Source organism: Amborella trichopoda, chromosome 7 (genome assembly GCF_054954075.1).
Source record: "Amborella trichopoda isolate Santa Cruz 75 chromosome 7, AtrichopodaSantaCruz75HAP2 v2.0, whole genome shotgun sequence".
NCBI classification, from domain to species: domain Eukaryota; kingdom Viridiplantae; phylum Streptophyta; class Magnoliopsida; order Amborellales; family Amborellaceae; genus Amborella; species Amborella trichopoda.
In genome coordinates this window covers 31,218,862-31,240,548 of record NC_142342.1, presented here as the reverse complement: position 1 = coordinate 31,240,548, position 21,687 = coordinate 31,218,862, and the positions used below count along the sequence as shown (strand labels likewise).

Below are 21,687 nucleotides of genomic sequence, written 5' to 3'. Positions count from 1 at the left end.
TTTGACAACTGATGTCAAAGAAGTATCAGATACCAACTAGGGACAAGGAAAATCTAAGAATAAGTAAGACGAAGACCTCCCTACCACTTGGAAGAAGGAATGATGATCGAACTCTTATCTATTTTTGAGGACGAAGTGTCAAAACTAAGTGTCAAAAAGAAACAAAAAAAAAAAAAACCTCCGACTCTTTTTCATCTTCTTCTTTCTTCATATTCTTCAAAAAGAAAATAGACAAAAAAAAAAAAAAAATTTGCCTGGATGGAAAAGAAACAAAAAAAGGTGTGGTTTTGCAAAAAGGTTGCAATCTTAAACAATCGAAGTAAAGTGGACGCTCAAACTTTGTAGATGCAATTTTGATGTCTAGAAGTCGTAAGAACTTTGTAGATGCAATTTTGATGTCTAAAAGTCCTAAGATAGTGTGAGAATCTATTTTTGTTTTTAATTATAAAAGTTTACACTCCAAAAATATTTCAAATCTAGCAAATCTATGGATGCATGAAATCTTGACAATAGACGTCCCAATTACGTATAGTTAAATGCATTAATTTTCGGACTCAAATCTATCTCAAATTTTAAGTTTTAGAGAGAGAGAGTATCTTAAAATTTTAGAGAGAGAGACTATATTAAATTTTAAAGAGAGAAAGCACCTGAAAATATTAGAGAGAGAAACTCTCAAAATTTTTAGAAAAACAATTTCAAAGTTAAGTTTTGGGGGCAAGTATATAAAATTTTAGAGACAAAAACCATATCAACTTGTAGAGAGAGAAACTACCTCAAAATTTTTACAGAGAGAATATCCCAAATTTTGAGTTTTAGAGAGAGCAAGTATATTAAAAAATTTAAAGTGAGAAACTGTATCAAATTTCGTTACCACACAATTGACATGGAAATGATCGTAAGGAATTCATGAATTTTGAATAACTAATCCAAAGGATGCGGTTTGTATAGAGCCGAGGCTCTAAACAATCAAAGTAAAACGCACCTTTAAATAGTGTCGAGAAATGTTGTTTCAATACTGGAAATCTTTGTGATAGCCTTAAAATATATTTTCAATTTTAGTTATAAAATTTAAAGCTTCACTGTAGATCAAGTAGATCTATGAACTTGAAAATTAACGATCCAGAATGCACCATTTCCAAACCTTGAAATCCATTTTTTTCTTATTTCCATACATCTTGATGTCGAGATGATCAATTTGAGAATATTTGGGCATCAAAACAACCTCTTCTAGTGAATTTTTTGATGTGCGCTCTAATTTGATTGTTTAGAGCCTCTGCTCTATATAAACTTTTTCCTTATCGAAATAAGAGATTTGAGGAATGCCTCACAAGAATCCTTGATACAGAAAATCTATAGATTTTCTTGGATTTCAAATATCCAAGATTCCTAATTTCCTCCTATCCAAACGAGCCTGTATTTAAGGTGCAATTGGCATACAAATATATCCGTAGCTATAGAGGTAACACCTTCAAATTTTATCATGGTATATAATTTTGATGTAAAATGTTATCAAGATTTTCTCAAAATCTATTTTTATATCTAATTATAAAATTTAAAATTTAAAAAATGGTTAAAATCAAGTAGATCTACAAACATATGAAAATCTTGTAAAATGCACTATTTTTGAGACTTAAAATCTTTTTATTTTTCATGTTCATACATCTCGATGTCAAGATGATCAATCAAATGGTTTTTCAACATTAAAACTACCTTTTTTGATGGATTTTTGAGATGCATCCGTAGTTCTACATTATAAGGTTGCATCCTTATATAAAATTTTTTCTTTTATTTATATTCTAAAATGGACAATATATGTAATTACACGATTTTAAGGGTGTGGTTTGCATACGGTTGCAACCTCAAACAATCACATTAAGCCGCACGCTCAAATTTTGTGATGAAATGCAATTTTGATGTTGAAAAGTCCTAGGATGGCATGAGAATCTATTTTTATCTTTAATTATAAAATTTTAAACTCAAAACATAGTTCAAATGAAAAGTTTTATTTGGAGTCATTTTTTTTCTCATTTTTTCTCTTGGTCTCATATTTGCAGCATAAAACTATTTTTTTATTTTAATTTTTTTTAATATTTTTGGTCTGTAGAGCTGTCCAATGGGCTCGAGGGATATAAGGGTTCGGTCCGATATTTTGAACATTGAACTACATTAAACTTTAGCATTGTTCGATATCACTAATATCGTAGCGGTCCAAACTTCAAAAGGTTTTTGGGCGGTCTGATATTTATGAAAATAAGCCACAAGACGTATGACTTTTGTAACGTTGGACAATTTATCCAGTGAAAGGGTCTCATGTCCAGAATATCGGACTACTATGCCTACTTCAAACTTTCACAGAATAAACGATCCAATATTTCAATCATCGGATCGCTCATAGTAGGACTATCTAATATTCGAAACATCAGACTGACCCTTAATATACTTCTAAAACAAGCTTTACATATTAAAAAATAAAATAACATAAAATTAAAAAGTAATTTGATGTTGCAAATATTGTACAGAGGGTCAAAATTGGAAAACACAAAAAAAGCACGAGAGGGCCAGACATCAGTGTAAAATATGGGAAAAATTGGCCTATACCATGATACCACCAAAATATTATGGTATGGGCATAATTTTCCAAAAAATTAATGCCTCACCTTTGAACCTCATTCAGAAAACACTTCCCCTGTGTTACAATATACATTTTTTTTTCGGGCTTGAAATTATTATTTTTAAAAAAAATTATAATAGTCAATGTCAAGATAATCAATTTGAAGGTATTTTGGTATTGAAAATACAATTTGGTGGTGCCATGAGACCGAATTACAAATATCCGGCCAAAACACCATGGAAATAGAATTAGCCCCTAAGTATTTCAAAACATGTTGATTAATCGGTATTTCTCTTTAATACGAAAAGCTGATGCATTAAAAAGGGGAAAAAAAAAGAAAAAGGAATAGCATGTATGGGACAAAAATCTTCTCAAAAAAGCAATGTATTTTAGAAGGGAAAGGTTTCTATGCTTCCCCTACAACATAGAAGTTCTATCCTCCCCCTACCAACCAGCCGTTCAATTTTGATCAAGAGAGTCAATCACCATTTGATCTTAGATCTGATGTTTCAAAGTATTTTATTTTTAGTTTTTTTTATACAAATTGTATGAAAATGAAATTTAGTACGTGTCATTTTCTCATTGGGCGCACCTATAAAAAATATTAAAAATAATTTTTCAATAAAATATAATGACCAAAATACCTCTTAAAAATTCCAGGGGTATTTTGATCATTTTTTTTATTGAAAATATTTTTTTATATTTTTCGCTAGTACGAGTTTAATAGAGGAATGGACGTCCAAAATTTGGTTTCAAAATAGTTTATAGAAAAAAATTAAAAATAAAATAGTGTAGAGACGTGACATTGTGATTGAGACAATCTTAGCCCTGCATTCAAAATGGACGGTTGGATAAAGGGGAAGATGGAACTTCTATGCTCTAGAGGGAGCATAGAAAGCTTGCCCATTTTAGAATACTTTTCAATGTAGACAGAGAGAGGGGAGCCAGAAACAAATGCCACCATGATAGCTAGTTAAGCCGTCAGTAAACAAATTGTTCTATTTATTTTGAGTAATGATCCTATGAGATCCTACCACACCCATGTTTGTAGGACCCCAAAGGGTCACGCTGGTATACCTTACAAGATTACGCTGTATATTTACCACCTCGTATAAAAGGCCTATTAGGAGTATTTTCTCATTTAAAAATAAGGGGATTCACTTTAGGCTCAATAGAAAAGACTCTTCATAAGGAAAAAGAAAAAATAAAAATAGAAAAAAATTGAAAAATGGATTTTGGGCTTTTAAACATGTAGATCTATCTCATTTCAAAGATTGGATTGTCTTTATCGAGGACAATATTTTTTGGAAAATGTTTACATAGAGCCAAGGCTCTAAACAATCAAATTAGAACCCACCTCAAAAATTTCAATGAAAGAGGTTATTTTGATGCCCAAATATCCTCAAATCGATTATCTCGACTTAAAAATGCATGCACATGAGAAAAAAAAATGAATTTTAAGTTTTGAAAATAGTGCATCTGGTAACACATTTTTGAAACATTAATTTATATGATTTTCAAGTTTTCATAGATCTACTCGATCTACTCTATTTTTGAAGCTTTAAATTTTGTAATGAAAGATGAAAATATATTTTAAGGCTATCACAAAGATTTTCAGTATAGAAATCACATTTCTCGATACTATTTGAAGGCTGTGATTGTTTAGACCCTCGGCTCTATAGAAACTGCACCCTTATTTTTTTGAGAAAATTTATTTATACCCTCAATATTTGGAAATCATTTTTCAAAATACCCAAGGTTTCAAAACCTTTCTTGTGACATAGGGTTCCAATATTTTGTATCTTCCAACCCCCTAGACTCAAATAACCTTACTTGACCGCATACTATTGACTCAAACAAATCATAAAATGACATTTTTCTCTTTCATCGTATTGTCTTTTTTCTCTCTGTAACCTCTCTTCATCTCTCTCAAGATGGGGAATAACATCTCTCTCTCTCTCTCAAGACTGAGCAAAATATCTCTCTCCTCTCTCTCTCTTTCTCTCTCAAGACTGAGTAAAATGTCTCTTTCCTCTCTCTCTCTCTCAACATTAAGCAAAACATCTCTCTTTTCTCCCTCTCTCTAAAAAAAAAACCACATATCTCTCAAGCCCTTATTATGGTCTCTCTCAAAATCCCCAACTCTCTCCGTTTATCTCTCTCTCCTCTCTCTCTCAAAAATCCACAGAGCATCCTCTACTCAACTTCTTGGGGAATCGTTCTAACCCCTCTTGCCACCTCTATAAGTAAAAGAGCTAATGACCCACCATCAAGAGCAGGTAAAGGAAGCAAATTTATTACTGCAAGATTAAGTTTAAGAATGACTGCAAATTGATAGAGGCCATCAGTGCTTGATCGTACGACCTCTGCTCCTACAACAATAATGGCTACAGGCCTTGAAACCTTACTTGCTGATTGTGAAAAATTGAAAAAGTTTGTTTCAAACTATCCAACATATTCATAAAAGGACCCGAAAACTCTATGCTAGCATAGACCATAGCCTCAGTGAGATTTTTGGGTTTCATCTTTGAAACTCTAAAATTAGCAGACAATTGAACTCCAATCCTTCTGGTTCTATTTGAATTAAATTCCAAGGTGCCCCAATTTCCAAAATCTCATTTTCTCTCTCCACCTTTATCGCGATGCTCCTACCAAAGCTTTTCTTTATCATATCAACAACTTCAAATATAGAGAAAGTCGATTTAGACAAAGAATTATCATTTACACTAAGAATTATATCCGGAGAGCATAATCCTTCAACAAATTATGATATAACGAGTACCGTATCGATAATTGGTCTATGCTTTAACAAATTCTCATCATCAACTTAGATATCACTCTCAGGATCATTATCTAAAAACCCACAAAACCACCTAGAGGAAAGGCCCTGATCGAGAACTCCACATTCTTGGCATTGAATTTTGCTAACACAAGACCGAAACCCACAACAAATATACTCACATGGATTCCTTGAAGATATGCAGCCAAGAAATGGCCTCTCTCATAGACTATGATAATGGCTGCTAATGCAACAGCATCAAGAGAAGACTGGGGTTCCTCTAAGCTTCCAAGAGAGAGGCCTGCAATGGTGGAGGGCCTCAAATCTCTGTTACACAGGAAGAATGAATGAGATTTGAGAAGAGGAATTTAGGCTTTTGAGGCCATTCTGGATTTGATTTTACAGAAGAGAGCTTCACAAATGAGAAACCAGAACTTGGCCTTAAGAGAGAGAGAGAGGAGAGAGAGACGTTATGCTCTGTCTTAAGAGAGATATAGAGAGAAGTTAATAGAGAAAGAGGGACGCAAGGTTTGAGAGAAAAATATATTATTTTCTTATTTGTTTGGGTCAGTATTATGTGGTCAATGGGGGTTATTTGAGTCCAAAGGGTTTGGAAGATACAAAAGATTGGAACCCTATGCCGTAAAAAAGGTTTTTAAACCATGGGTCTTCTGAGAAATAGGTTCCAAAGATAGGGGGTCTAGATAAATTTTCCCTATTTTTTTTCATAGAAGGGGTATAAGTTTTTCTTTTAGTTGGAAGCTAGGTAGAAAAGGCTACATGTAGATATTTAAGGTCTTGAAAATACTCAAGGATATTCATCCGACAAAATATTTATCCACTGGTGCATCACAATTTTTTGGCTTTACACATAGGAAAGGTATATAAGAAGACCATTTACCTTTGGTACAAGGTGGTTACAATTAATCTTGACTACTCAATGTGAAATTGGGTGGCTGCATTTATTTCATTGACCGAGCTTAAAGTTCAAAAGATATTTTCTTGAACTTTGCACGCACCCAAGCTATCAGATTTCGCATTAGATGGTTGTAAGTAATTCCGACCTCCCCATTCCAAAGGTAAATGGTCTCATTGTATAAAATCCCTTGTATGTATTTATCTTATTTGTTTGACGCGTACACCTATTTGGAAAGGTAAGTTGTAAAATGGCATGGGACCTACTAGGGGAAGGGGACTGGAAAACCAATACAAATATATAATGAAATGTCTTATTTGACCTAACTCACATTGAATCTGCCTTAGTTGGTTGACACGTACACTATCTGGTAGTTTGTCTTCTTACATGAACCAATGAATCAAATACTTTGTGTAACTAGTGTGGAACTTTGGGATGTCGACCATAGTTTTGATTTCTCTTTAAAACTCCTCATGAAACCTAAGAAAGATCGGCCTTGATACCAACATCATGTGGACATTCATCAAGTCATGATTCTTATACCAAAATTTGCTCATTACTTGTGGAATTGGTGCCTAGAGTTGATTGTAGAACTCAATTTATCCTTACAATGAGATTTAATATCGAATCTAAGGGATTGCAAGCACTGTCTTACTAGCAATTGGTGTTTAATCTCTTTTTGAAATTTGTATATTTTTTACTTGAATACCTTCCACGGCTTGGTTTATACCAGCTTTAATTTGTTGACTCATAATCTTCATGATTTGCAGCAACATGTCCTTATTCAAAAGAACGGGTTTTTGTATCATTGTGATGAATGAATCTTTGGAAGTATTACTGCCCATTCATGTAGGGAACATGAGAAAGAACAAAAACAAAGCAGAAAAGTAACAAAAAAAGCAAAAAAAGAAAAAAAAGAAAAAAAAGAAAAGCAAAACAATTGCGAGATGTTATATCTTCTTTCCGGGTCTGTAAAAGAGTCCACCCTAGAGGTTAAGAAATTTGGCCATATCTTGAGGCTTGCATAGTCCATCCAAAACATATATTTTCACATGACCAAACCTAACTTGCACCTAAGAAACCTAATCAGCATTAAATCCTAACGTAGTATCATCTTTTAAATATTGAACTTTTCAACTCTACCTTTCAATTCTCTTTAAAAAAAAAAAAAACATAAATACTTGAATTTAAATAAATTAAAAATCATATAACCTAAACCTAATTTTAATATATATAAATATAGTAAAAATAATTTAAAACCCTTTACATTAAATTGCATTTGAACCAAACTGCAATTTTGAAGAAATTTAGAGGACAATATTTGTGTAAAATTCTCCACACCCATAAAGAGGGATGTGGGTTTTATTTATAATAGTTATGTACTCATCATTGATTGATGAGTGTGCAGAATGACCAGATGTCTGACGACATTGCCAATGTCGCCATCTCCATTTCAAACATCACCAAGTCCGAAGATCTCCAACAGGCAGGAAATAGCCTAGTTGATGAGACTAAGAAGACACGTTGAGATGTCAGACTGTACCGATAGACTTGGTAGGGTTGTATAGACACGTCAGGTGTCGGTACACACTGTGGTTAATGAAATGTGATAAGCCGAGCAGCAGAACACAGTACAACCAAGGTGGCATCCCAGTTAGCATTTGACGACACTACAAATGTCGTTGTTGCCATTCAAAACAACTTCGAGCTATGATTGGTCCATCAAAACCATATCAGAATCACCAGAACACAATACGTGTCCAAAACAGAACCAGAAAGCAGTTGGAAGGCCGTCGGGGCCAATGCCAATGGCGCCACGTACTGACAAGGGCATATCAATCACATTAATGAGTAATTAATATTTCTTGACTATCACTAATGTGGAATTAAGGCATGGCGCTGATCCAAGTGCCACCAGCGCCACTCCAAATTTTGCCAAAACTTTGATGGTTCGAAATTCACACAAAACTGACTTACTGGTTTTGCAGGGTCTGTTTTGCCTATAAAAAGCTCCTCTTGCCTCAAGCTTATGGTCCAGATCCTCAGGAATTTTTAGCCTAAGCTATGTCCGAGCTTCTTTAATCTTAGGCTTAGGCTATGTTCAAAATCCCTTGACTTTGAGTTCAAGCTTAAGATTATATGAGGAAGCCCCAAGGTGAGCCCGTTTGAGCAAACTCCATCCTTCCTAAACCTGTGAATCCAAAACTAAGATTTTAACCCCTTCAAGCTATTCTATTAAACCGAAGGTAGTTCGGATAATCCGATTTTTCATACCCTCTTCATCTTATTTCTATTTACTCTGTTAAAATCCGAAATTTTAAGATTGATTGTGCAATTACTCGATCAGAATCGGCGCTAAGTCTGGGCGCTGGGCCTGAGGGCTTGGCCTAAAACATCATTTTCTCTCTTTTCTTTCCTTTTACCTCTTGCATTTATTCTCTTTTAGTTACCTTTATATATTTTTCCCTATTTTCTTCTATTTATGATCATCCTTACTCCCTCTTTTTCTTCATTTAATGAGGTATTTATTGCCGCTATTTATTTACGTTTGGCTCTCTTTCTCTTTTAATATCATATTTATGGTTTTTGTTTGTTTGCATTTAGTTATCTACTTCACCCTCTCTTAGTTATCATTAATTTATCTCAGTTTGTTACATTTATTTCTCTTCCTCTTTTAGTCTTTTTTTTTACTATAGATCTCTCTCACCCTCTCTCTCTTCTTCTTCTCCCCTTTTCCTTTCATTTTTATTTAGGGTTTCCTCGCTAGCAGGACACCATTTCAATGGTGATGATGCTCGAGGTTCACAATGACCCCCTGCACCTATACTTTGTTCAATAATTTAGTCTTTTCCTCCCCTCACATTCTCTTGTATTTATTTTCACTTCGTGTTATTTATTACGTTTATTATTGTCTGGTATTTATCGCCTCTTCCTCTTGTTTAATGTTTTATTCTCATTCACTCCTTTATTTTCCTTCTCCCTTTAGTCTTTTATTTCTCCCCTTGTTTTTTTATCTTTAATATAGCATTCTCTCTCTTATTTGCTTTACATTTATCTTCTTATCTTCATAGTCTTATTTCCTTTACTTAGATATTACATGCCTAACTTAGATAGTAGCTTAGATTTCCTAGATTTAATACTTTTTATCTTTTTGTTATTTTTACATTTCATAGTTAGATTATTCACCTATGTTCATCTTTATTTCCCTACCATGTTAGTTTATTTGTTGTTGTCTTCTTTTCTTCTTTCTCTAAATCTATTTTTCTAAAATCTCCTTTTTATCTTCAAACCACTTTGAAAATCTTATTGTTGAGTTCCAAAGTTGAAGTAGGAGGGAAGTCGACTTTGCCAGTAGTCCGAGAAGGATAAGGTCATAGGACCAGACTCTCCCTTAGAATGGAATTTAACGAGACCCATTCTCTTCCAACTATTTGATTTGTTTGCACCTGAAACCAAAGTGGGGGCGAAGTATCTTGCTTGCATTTTCAAGAATAAACGTAACAAATCTATACAGATATGTAAAGAGGTTGCCATATGAAGAAATTACAATATATCGAATATATCATATTAAACCTTATCAAGATCGTATCTTTCTAGATCATTACCATTCTTATTACTCCCCTTCAAGCTATTGTCAATGTGAAACATGGACAACTTGTTTTCTATTGAACGATGCTGTGAAGTAGTTAGACCTGTTGTTAACATATCAGCAAGTTTTTGGTAGTTGAAATATAATCAAGTGTAATCTCTCGCTTTCAATATTTTCTCGAATAAAATGATAATCCAATCCAATTTGCTTCATTCGTGCATGATGAACTGGATTAAAGGCAAGCTTTATTGCACTCTGATTATCACAACGAAGAATTGCATGTTGAATTCTAATACCCAATTCGGATAGAATTGCACGTAATTTCAGCAGTCATAGAATACATTGCTTGATATTTTGCTTCTGAACTTGAACGGTAAACAATCATTTGCTTTTTACTACTCTAAGACACTAGAGATCCTGCAAAGAAAATACAAAATCCAGTAATCGACCTTCTTGTATCGAGATCTCCAACGCAGTCTGCATCAGAGCAGGCGATAAGATTAATCTGTCCTCTACCAATGGGAAAGAAAAGACTATCACTCAGGATACTCTACACATATCGGAGAATCATTTTAGCTGTTATGAGGTGCATCTCACGAGGATCATGCATAAACTGACATACTTGATTGACAACATAGGTTGTATCTGGTTAAGTGAATGTAAGATACTGTAGACGACCAACAAGACTTCTATATTGTTCTGGGTCTTTAACATAATAACCATCTCTAGCAGATAATTTTTTTGTTGTGACCACTGACATTGGTGATGGTTTACAGTTACGCATTCCAAAATTTTAATAACATATCCAGTGCATATTTGTGCTATGTCAATTCCATACATTGTCTTGTGCGCTCAACTTCCACACCTATGAAATACTTTACATTTCCAAGATCCTTCATAGCAAAGTGACCTCTAAGTCATAGGTGGACATAGACAATTTATATATTTCTTGTTGTTTGACCCACTTTGAACAAATATCTCTAACTTGAACTATCTTCCTCTAGATAGATTCTATCTCATTTTTCTTCCTGCATAGCAGTCTAACCAGTGTTTCAAAAAGCGCTAGGTGGCACCTAGGCGGTCGGGCAGGTCCAGGCCGCCCAACGCCTTGGCGGTACCAAGAACCTCGGCGGCCTAGTAGAAATTTGTTTTTTGGATTTTCTCTCTCTAAAATAGCCTTTAATTGGTTTTAGATTTCAAATGAACCTAAAAACCATAATTTTGCCCCTTTAGTATTAAAAAAATGACCCAAAAATACCCTCAAGGAGCCGCATTTCCGCCCCTAGGTGAGGCGCAGGCCCTGGGCGACCACCTAGGTGGGTTTAGGTAGGCCCCTAAGTGGGTTCTCGGGCGCCTAGGGATATCTACCTAGTTTGACCGCTTAGGCCTGGGTGCATTCTGGACCGCCTAGGGGCTGGGCGGTCCACTTTTTAAAACTATGAGTGTAACATCTTTCCTCATGGATGACTACCTAATCCCTTGGCCCTGAGTTAGGTAGCTCTCTTCTGGAATAGAAACATTGCGACATCGATAATATTAATTAACTGAACAAAGATGGTTTATGGTAGTTTTCTAGTAAATTGTAGGTAGGGTACATTGTTGTCGAAATCATGCCTCAAAGCGTATTTTGTTTGCCTTTGTCTCATATTTTCTTACTTTTTAGGTTTGACGTTGGGCACACATCCTCTTTTACCATTCATCCTTGCCAAACTTGTTCTTATCGAGCACTCAATATCCACAGTCTCACTTGCATTCTAAGCTCACCTGACATGTGATCTTTGTTATTACTCATTGTTGCAAATTTACACCTGCCATGTACTTTGTCAAGGGTCCTTCACATCCGGAAGGAGAGCTATAAATTTGAGGCATTCAAAAGAGAGGCACTTTACCCCTTGAGACTAGTTAATTGAATTTAATGAGATTGCCCTATATCAAAGAAGGGTCCCTATCCATAGTGATACTTATGATATCCCTTGAACCCTGCCATTTCAGGTTACTACCCTTGGTTGTGTCCTTGATGCAACTTGACATTCCTTTCCTCTTTCTTCATTGATTATGAAAACAAAGGTTGTGGAGTAGATCAGGATTGAGTTCTGTTCGGCTCACTGAGTCTTCAATTGACTTGGCAAGTCTTATCCAAGTAAAACTTGTATCCTCATAGCCCAATGATTCAGTATCTTATTTAGTCTTATAAAAAACTCAGGAAATCTTACGACTCAGCTGAATTTTTTTCTAAAGAAAGCTTATTTTTTTTACGATTTGTCAAGTACCTTGAGTTGACACTAACAAGTGTTCAATATTAAAACCGAGTTTTCTAATGGTTGGAGAGAAGCCCAATCATATGATTGAAGATATTCACCATTGCCCTGTATGCTAATAGGAGCTGTTGACCTTAACTGCCCATGCCTTATGAAATTTCCCATAGCGTGCATCTTGTGAGCATATGCATATCTTCATGAACTCCTAGAATCCTATGTTTTTGTTTCAAGATAAAGAGTACTAAGAGTTTACTAATTATATCATGATCAAGTCCTTATTATTTCGACAAAATGACATTTTATTCCTTTTTTTCTGTATCTTTAAGCTGTAATATTTTGCTTAAATATTCCATCTCAGTTTGTTCTAGTCAAAAGTTAAAACTCAGTTTGTGCCAGTCTCAAACCTGAATTGGAACGTATCATCTTCCTGATATCAGTCAATGAAGGGACCCATGTAATTTACTATCTTGCTATTATTATTATTATTACTTGGTGTTCATGTGAAGGTTGTTAAATGGGAAAGCTTTGAACATCATATGTTTCTTTGTTGCATACTTCTTTTTCTCTTAAATATGGCATGATCCATATGGTCTAGCAAACAACATTGTCATAAGGGTTATTACTTTCCAACAGTGGGTTGGAACTTGGAACCAATATGGAGGAAGAGTTGAACGATGAATTCCCATTCTCCCTCCATCTTCATCCAACCTATTTATGGCTTAATGATAGCCCTTATGAGCATGTTGTTCTGATGTTCATGTTTAAGAAGACGGATGCGGCTGCCTAGGTGGCCAGGGGTCTGAGGCGCCTAGGCGGGCACCCAGATACCTGGACGGCCTTAAGGGAAGGGGGTTGGGTAGGGGCCATATGTTGTTTTGTGCGTATGTTTTGTGAATGTTTGTGTGTATGTGTTTCGTGTGTGTATGTACATGCGCATGTATGTGTATGCATGAGATCTCGCATAAAATTCTTAAAGGTCATTTTTTTTTCTTTTGATTTCATTTGGATTTGTATTTGTGAAAGAGGTCTCCAACAGTTGGAGGATATGTTGATAGAGAGAAAATCTGAGAGAGAGTGAGAGAGAGACCTTGTATCGATCGGTTGGAGGCTTTTTTTTCTTCTTCTTACATGTAAAGAGGGAGCATATGGGTCTATGTGTATCTTTCTATGTGTATGTATGTGAGTGAGAGAAAGAGAGGCCACGCATGAAACACTTGGAGTCCATCTTTTTCTTATTCTTCATCTCATATGTAGAGATAGCACATGGACTTAAGAGAGAGAGAGCGAGAGAGAGAGAGAGAGAATGGCAATACTAGGCATTATTTTTGTTTGGGTTAATTTCCATATATATATATATTTTTTTTATTTTTTATTTGCGCCCGCCTTAGGCATGCCTGCCCAGACCTATTGCCTAGGTGGCAAGGAGGCTGAATTTTTTCTCGTTGGATCATGTAACTTATACTTAAGGGCAGGTCGAGAACATTGATCCAAATAACTTTGTTGCATGTCTTCATCGTATCACTTATGGTAAATGCCTCTAGGAATTTGGACAATAGTGATGTTCCTCATAAATGTACGAATTTGCTTTCATGTCGTAGATCAGTACTCCTTCTCATTGTGTTTAATGCATGAACGGCAATTGATTTGTTTGATATTGCATAATTGGTTGTGCGAAGAGGACTTTTGAGTGTCTTCTAGACAATGCTTTTGACACTTTTTTTCTTCCACGTATGAGTTCTCAATGTATGCATGGAATCTTCTAGTGCAATTTAAGTGTCAAGTATCATTTTTTGTTCATTTGCTTGTGCAGTATATGCCATCGGTTATGCCAAAAAAGTAGCTTATTAACAATGTGGAAGCAGTTTCAAAAGGTGAGTTGACTCTAAGAATAAGTAAATTCAACTCTAAGAAAAAGTGTAGACACCTCATTTTAAATCTGGTAAATTCTGTGATTTCTTGAACCTTTAAGACCACATTGTCCTAGTAAACCCAAATCCATAGTCTACACAGCCTACCTCGTAACTCAGAACTATTCTGCCTACCCAGGACCCTACAAATATCTTGTTTTGGTCCGAATTCATGTAGACGCCCTATTTTACCAAAATAATCATTAAAAATAGTAGAAAATTCTTTTTTGACCCAAATTTTCTCTGAGCTTCACAAGAGGCTGAAGAACACACCTGAAGTGAGAATTTTTAGCTTGGACCAACTTTGGTTTGGGGGACACTAGGATTGTCGCCCAGCCTAGACTGGGGGACACGAGTGGTGCCTCTCAACCGATTAGGGCGACGCCACTAGTGTCGTTTGGGTAACACCACTAGTGTCATCCTACCTTGTTCAAGTCCAAATTAGAAATTTCTTTTGGGCATTGATTTCTTGCATTGTTGTGTAGTTTTTGTTTGTTTGGGCAACACTAGGCGTGTCACCCAAACTCGAATCCCCAAAAATGGTATCTTGGTTTGGAGGATCTGTTGGTTATGGAAAAATGCCCTTCCCAACAGATCCTTAGCCTTTATAAACCCTTTTTCGTGGCCATTTGGGAAGAGGAAGATTGAAACTCTAGCCCTTTTTCTTAGAGAAAGTTAAGCTTGAAACCCTAATTTGAAAAACCCTATCCCTATGCCTGAGAAACCTTAACCTAAACCTAGTTCTGAACCATCTCTAGGACACAACAACCCTTTTCAATCATAGATCTTCTGGTCAACTTCTGAATCAGAGAGGCAAAGAGAACAACAACTCTGATACGGGCGAGCCCTCGAAGGCTCGGGAGTCCCGGGCCATTCGGCCTGATTTGGTATTGTTTACTTATCCTTTCTCTCTTCTTCTTCTTCTTATTGCTTTTGTTTTATTTTGGTCAGTTTTCTTTGAACTCGTGTTTTAATGTCATGGATCATGCTGGCTCTGCCACAGATCTGAGAGCGGATCTTCTAGTTTCAGAGCAGATCTGGCCTCTAATCTGAATTCTATTTGTCCCACTTTCTCTACCACATTATTTTATCAGTTTAAGTTGTTAAAATCCGAGATATTTTCATCGAAAGATCTGTTCGATTTTCATCGTAAACAGTATGGCGCCCACCATGGGCATCTCAAGCTTGATCTGAGCTTCGAAACATGAGTTTTATTCACTGTTTTACTGTTTTCAGTCACAAAAAAGTCCCAAAAATCGGCTGTGACCAGAACCCAGGGTTTCGGTGCTGTGAAACCCGGTTTGTCTTGGGCGACACTACTAATGCCGCTAGGTCCAAGGCGACACGCCCCCTGTCACCCAAATCTAGACATCTCATAACTTCTGAGACTCTCTTATGACTGTTCAAAAAATTTTAGATCAAAATAAAATTTTTTAAAATTAAAAAATATATTTTTCTTAATACAGTTATGTTATATCAGTACTCTTCTATTTTTACTTTATTTTAATTTATTTCATCAGAAATAATATTTTCCCTGCTTCTGTAATTTCAATGTAACCTTATTTCATCAAAGTTAAAAAATAAAAAATAAAAAAGTACTTTTTTTTAGCGACACCAGCAATGTCACTCAGCCTGTGGGAGTGGCACCGGTAGTGGCGCTCGAGCCACACCACACATGTCGCCCAGTTGCAATGGTCCCAGAAATTTCATGGGACCCCACATGCGTCTTCCAGAGACCGTTGGCTTCCTGTTCACCAATTTTGGGCTTAAAATAATTTTTTTTTAAAAAAAAATTATTTTGTTTAAGATAGATATGTTCTGTTCCTGGCTTTTTTATTTTATTTTAGTTTGTTAATTCTGATTGAGATCCCCTACTTTCACCATGCTTAGTTTAACTGTGTTTCGTCAAAGTTAAAAAGATAAAAAAAATTTAAAAATAAACAATAAAAAAAATACACTGAGGATTACTTGCACCCTCCCTGAATGGTGTCGCGTTCGAGTCACCCTCGACATGGGTTGCACTCGACTTAGCATGGACTATGCTTGGTTACACTGTTTTGATTGTACCTTCTAGGGGTTGCCTACCCCTCCATCTATACTATGCTTCGAGCGAGCTTCGCCTCGAAGCACGCATCGCTAGGTACGACTAGTGCCAAACGCTCTCTTTATATCTTCCTTGCATTGTGTGCTTGACAATTATTTTTGATTGCGTGATTCTTTACACACTCCAGCACACACCGGATCAGGAATTCCGGGAAATCAGCAAACAAATATTTCGACAACCCTAAAAATTCATGTTAACGGCGTGAGGGGAACCTAGCTTTGAGAGTCGAGGCCGTTGGGGATTCACGTAACTTCAACTGTGAGCGCCCCTTCGTAATCCTTTACCTCAAAGCAACTCCGCGTATAGTAGGACCTGGTGAAGATCCTATAACAGGAGGCCAGGGCCTATGTGGGGACGTATATCAGCCTAGTCGCATTTCAATAGTTAGGCACCCACTTGCAAGCAAAGCCTACCTATAATCTAGGTCAAAAGTTTTTGTGTTCTGTGCTTGCTTATTTCTGTTGGTTAATCTTTGATCTCAGTCCTGACCCGCTTTTGGTTTGAGCTGAACCCTCTGGGTCCAAGTCCAGGTTTGCACCCAACTTAGCTTAGGATCGAACCAGATTTCGCCTTGGTCCGAACTTAGGCTCCCTCTCAATCCGAGCCAAAGGCCCATTCCTAGTTCATCTTTGAGCCAGTCCGGGTCCATACCTAGTTTGATTATCACAACCCTCTGGTTCCAAACCTAGGCATGTACCCAGCTTAGCCTAGTCTGAACCAAGTTTCACCCTGGTCCGAACTTAAGCTCCCTCTTGGTCCGAGCTGAAGGCTTGTTCCTAGTTCATCTTTGATCTAGTCCAAATCCATAATTTGTTTGATTACAAAAATTCTCTGGGTCCAAGTTCAGGCTTATACCCAGCTTAGCCCAGGTCCGAATCAGGTTCACACCCAAGTCTAAAGCTAGGCCCCATTTTGGTCCAACCCAGGGGCTCATTCCTAAACCAACTTTGATCCAGTCCGGGTCCACACCCGGTCTGAGTTTCATAACCCTCTTACTTGCACCCAGCTCAGTCCATGTCCGAACCTAGACCCACTCCAGATTCGAGTCGAGATTCGTACCCATCTAGTTTAGATCTGAGATCTCAGTCTAGGTTCTAGCATACGTCTAAGCTTAGAGTTGCCTCTAGAGCTAGACTAGGCTTACCCTAGTTCAGGGTCTAAACCAAAACCCATGAGCCTAACAAGTTTTATCCAATCTAATCTTAGCCTAGGTCTCAGTTAAGGTTTTTCCCCTAGAATCAGGCTAGGTCTACCCTAAGTTGGTGAGTCTAGATCCTACCTAAGTCCAGATTCTAAAACCCCACCAAAAGCAATCACCATCTCAGACACTCAAGGCGACTATGATGATTGCTCCACGGCCGACTTTAAGCCTAACCTGCCCAAACCTAGGAGCCACTATGTCGCGATCCCTTGGGATTATTGACAGAACTCAGGTCAATCCATTATCCAACGCCCAGTTCTTCAATTAGAGGCAGAGTTCCAAGGGTCCACTCCTAATCTTGAAATCTGTGTGGTCCGAAAAGTTGGCTCTGCCCGAAAAACTATGAATAGTCAAGGGGTCCGAGCGGGCGTCGTCCTACAGGGGCTTTTAGGTAACCAAAGTAGAAGTCGAGCGAGGTAAGAAGTTGACGTTGTATCTAATGCCAATTCTCAGAAGTCACACCGAAATAACCCTGGGGCACAACGAACTCAAGACAAAGACCCACCTAGGTCTAGGGGATCTTACCTAGCCTCAAGCCACCATAGTACAGCTCGTGATGACCTGAACACCGTACAGAGCAGAGGTGTCATTCTACATCGACCCTTAGGTGAGATGGGCGTTCAAGCTACCCTTAAAAGTCCAATTGATCTAGGTTACACCGTTCATGCCCCAACTCACGGGTCGATCCCAAACCAGCTTAATGGTATAGGTCAACCCCTAGCACAACGAAGTCATCTTATTCGTCAATAGGTCCCTCTAGTTCATCCGGTCCAACAAACCGTACAATTTCCGCAACCAGTGGCAATACCTATGAGCAGTATGCCCTTTAGGCACCAATATATCAAATCGCCCCAGTGAGTGCGGCTCATCGATCTCAGGCCCATGCAGGCCAACATGTACCCCAATTCTCGACTCACCAACTGGTGGGCCTACTGTCATGCCAAATACCCAACATGAAGGCACCATGCAAGCTATGCAAGGTATGCTTATAAGAATGGGCATGTATGAAATTCTCCCACCGAAGACCTATGTTCATGAGACCCTTTGAGGCATGGAAGACCTTCTCCTGGGATTTGTCATCCCTAACTTTAGAAACAAGTTCAATGAGAAGAGCGATCTAGATACTCACGTCATCTCCTCTCCGTTAGAGCTTTGCGAGACAGTCTTAACCAGCTGAAGGCCATATTTTTTCAAACATTGACCGGCGAGGCCTTGAATTGGCATCGAAGAACAATGTTCGCTCAACTACACATCACTCCAGATGAAATTTTCAACCTATTTGTCTCTCACTACTACGGGTCGACACCAAGACCTCTCTCCCTAGGCGAGCTCAGTGGAATGAAACAAAACCAAAGAGAATCCTTCGAGGATTTCATCGGTCGATTCCGCGAGGCGGTGATGCGGGTCATAGAATGTCTACTTATGGACCTAGCCAAAATCTCCATGGCCTTAGAGAACGCCGCTCTCGAATACAGGACCTTCTTCAGCCAAGGTCTTATCCCCCACTCTTTCGACTCCATGATTGAGCAGGTGGCGTAACATGAAAGGGTCAAAGGGACACCCCTTAACACCAGGGCCGACAATAAATCGAAAACAACTCCCCAAAATAAGAATAAAAACAATAACAAGGGGAATGCTTTCGGTAAGGTTAATGAGATTGTCGTTAATGGACCAGCTAAAGGTTCAGCCACTCAACACAACAATCGGAACCAAAATCGAAGGGGTCAGCCTTGAGCCAATGCTCAAAATAATAACCAAAGGTGAGAGGATAATTTCACCCCTCCCAAAGACCCCATTAGAAAAAGTGCTGAAATTACTCCTGACTAGAAATATGATTTATCTCTCGCAACGTCAAAAGCACCTTTCCAAGTCACGGATAAGAGCAAATGGTGCAAATGACATCAAAACCATGCTCTCGGTACTCAATACTACTTGTATTTAAAACGGGTGATTCAAGGGTTAATTAATAGGGGAAAGATCACTGTCTCATTGAGAAATCAACTTGTCAAAGAACTTAATCAAAGATGGGTATCTTCACGAATCCTCTCCCTAAAAATATGGTCACAATGACCAAAAACTGGGCGCTCAAGACAACTCAAAAGAGAACGTTGTCATTCACATGATTGAGAGTGGAGACAAAGAAGATGATCTCAGTCAATTCATATTTGCTTATGATCATCACTTTCAAGAGTCCGAATAAGATCTTTTAAGCCTTCTAAGACGAAACCCTTGACCTCCAAACCTCGATAACCTTCCTAAATGGAATCAATATGGTGAAGATGATACGCTAGAAATCGATATAGTCAGAATCAATGAAAAGGCGTCATCTCTCAAACAAGGGGCCAACACCCTGAAATCTTCCATTACTCTCAATAGGGCTAACCCTGTCGAGCTTCAAGCTGGCAACGTTGATTCCTTAACCAGAAGAGGCCGAGTATTCAAACTCATTCAATTGATGGCCGATACTCTCGATGGAAGAATGAGAAACACCTCAAAAGCAAGACAACCAGCAGGGGTCGAAGATCACGAATCGAATAAATAAATTCAAGGATCCACAACCACCTACGAACTACTGGCTCATCTCAAGACGATCCAGACTCAAATCTCCATCTCGGAGCTACATGCCAATGCACCAGCGCACAGAACCCAGATCGAAAAGGTCCTCGCCAAGACACACATCCTGAGTAACACATAGTCAGATGAGTTGTGCGGAATGATCAACCAACTGATGGCACCCGTTACCCAATATAGATGCCTTGGTCGACAATACTATGGGGCACGAGATGTTATCATTCATGGATGGCTTCTCAGGCTACAGCTAGATCCTCATGGCAGAAGAAGACTAAACCAAGACTTCTTTCATAATGCAATGGAGAATCTACTGTGGTCGTGTCATGCCCTTTAGCCTTAAAAATGCAGGGGCAACTTATTAATGGGTAATGACTAGAGTCTTCCACAACTTAATGCACACCTTTATGGAAGACTATGTCGACGACATTCTGGTAAAGTCGAAGGCCAGGTTTGATCATCTCACCAACTTGAGAACCATTTTCGAAAGACTCTGTAAACGTCAACTCAATCTCAATCTACAAAAATGTGCCTTTGGAGTTGAATCTGGCAAATTACTATGCTCTATAGTGAGCCAAAGGGGCATTGAGGTGGACACGTCCAAAATACGAGCCACCACTGAAATGCCCCCTCCCCAGAACATCAGAGAAATCTATGGGCTTCAAGATCGCATACAAGCCATAAGGTATTTTATTTCACAACTGGCGAACAAGTGCGGCCGTTGAATAGGCTCCTTAAGAAGGACACCTCATTCATATGGGATAATAAATGTCAAGAAGCGTTCGATCAAATCAAGGAGTACCTCACCAAACCTCCCATCCTTAGTCATCCTTGACCAGATAAATCCATGTTCTTATACATGTCAGTGAAAGACAAGACCATGGGGGCAATGCTTGGACAATACGATGACCATGGAAAAGAACGAACCATATAATACATCAGCAAACTCTAGTGGACTACGAGACAAAATACATGGATGTGGTGAAGCACTGCTTGACTCTTGCGTGGGCCACGCAGAAGTAAAGACGATGTCTTATCTCATACAGTCAATCTCATCTCTAAAATTGACCCACTCAAGTACCTATTGGAAAGGCCAGTCCTTAACAGACGATTGGCGAAGTGGAGAATGCTATTAAGCGAGTTCGAGATTGAATATGTTACAAAAAAATCGATCAAAAGACAAGCTATTGCTGACCACTTGACTGAACATGCATTGCTAGATAACAGTCCCGTCAACACGAATCTCGCTGATGAAAACCTCTTCATAATCGAGGAATCAATTTGGGAGCTATACTTCTATTGTGAAAGGAATGAATATGGGTCAGGTGTAGGGGTCATGCTATGCTCACCTGAGAAGATTTTAATGCCAACAGCCATCATATTGAATTTCTTATGTACTAATAACATTGTTGAATATGATGCCTTGACAGCCGGGCTCGAGAATGTTATGGGAATGAAAATCCAGCAAATACGAGTGATTGGTGAATCCTTACTAGTCATAAACCAAGTTTAAGGGATTTGGAAGGTGAAAGAAGAAAAGCTCAAACTCTATCAAGAAAAGGTGGAAAAGATCATCCCATATTTTAAGAAAATCATCTTTAAGCACGTAACCAGGGAAAATAATTGGTTTGCCGAGACCCTTGCGACCCTTGCTTCAATGGTTGATATTCCTTCAGAAATCACCACGCTCTTATTCTACATTAAGAACAAACATGACCCTTCCCCACCAAGGATCGAAAAAGAAGTAGAGCAAG

General features: G+C 37.9%; 1 pseudogene; it reads right to left on the bottom strand.

Annotated features, from left to right (window-relative positions):
* Nucleotides 1–4,717: 4,717 nt before the first annotated feature.
* Nucleotides 4,718–19,276, bottom strand: LOC148781341 (membrane metalloprotease ARASP, chloroplastic pseudogene; annotated as a pseudogene).
* Between the last annotated feature and the right edge of the window lie 2,411 nt (nucleotides 19,277–21,687).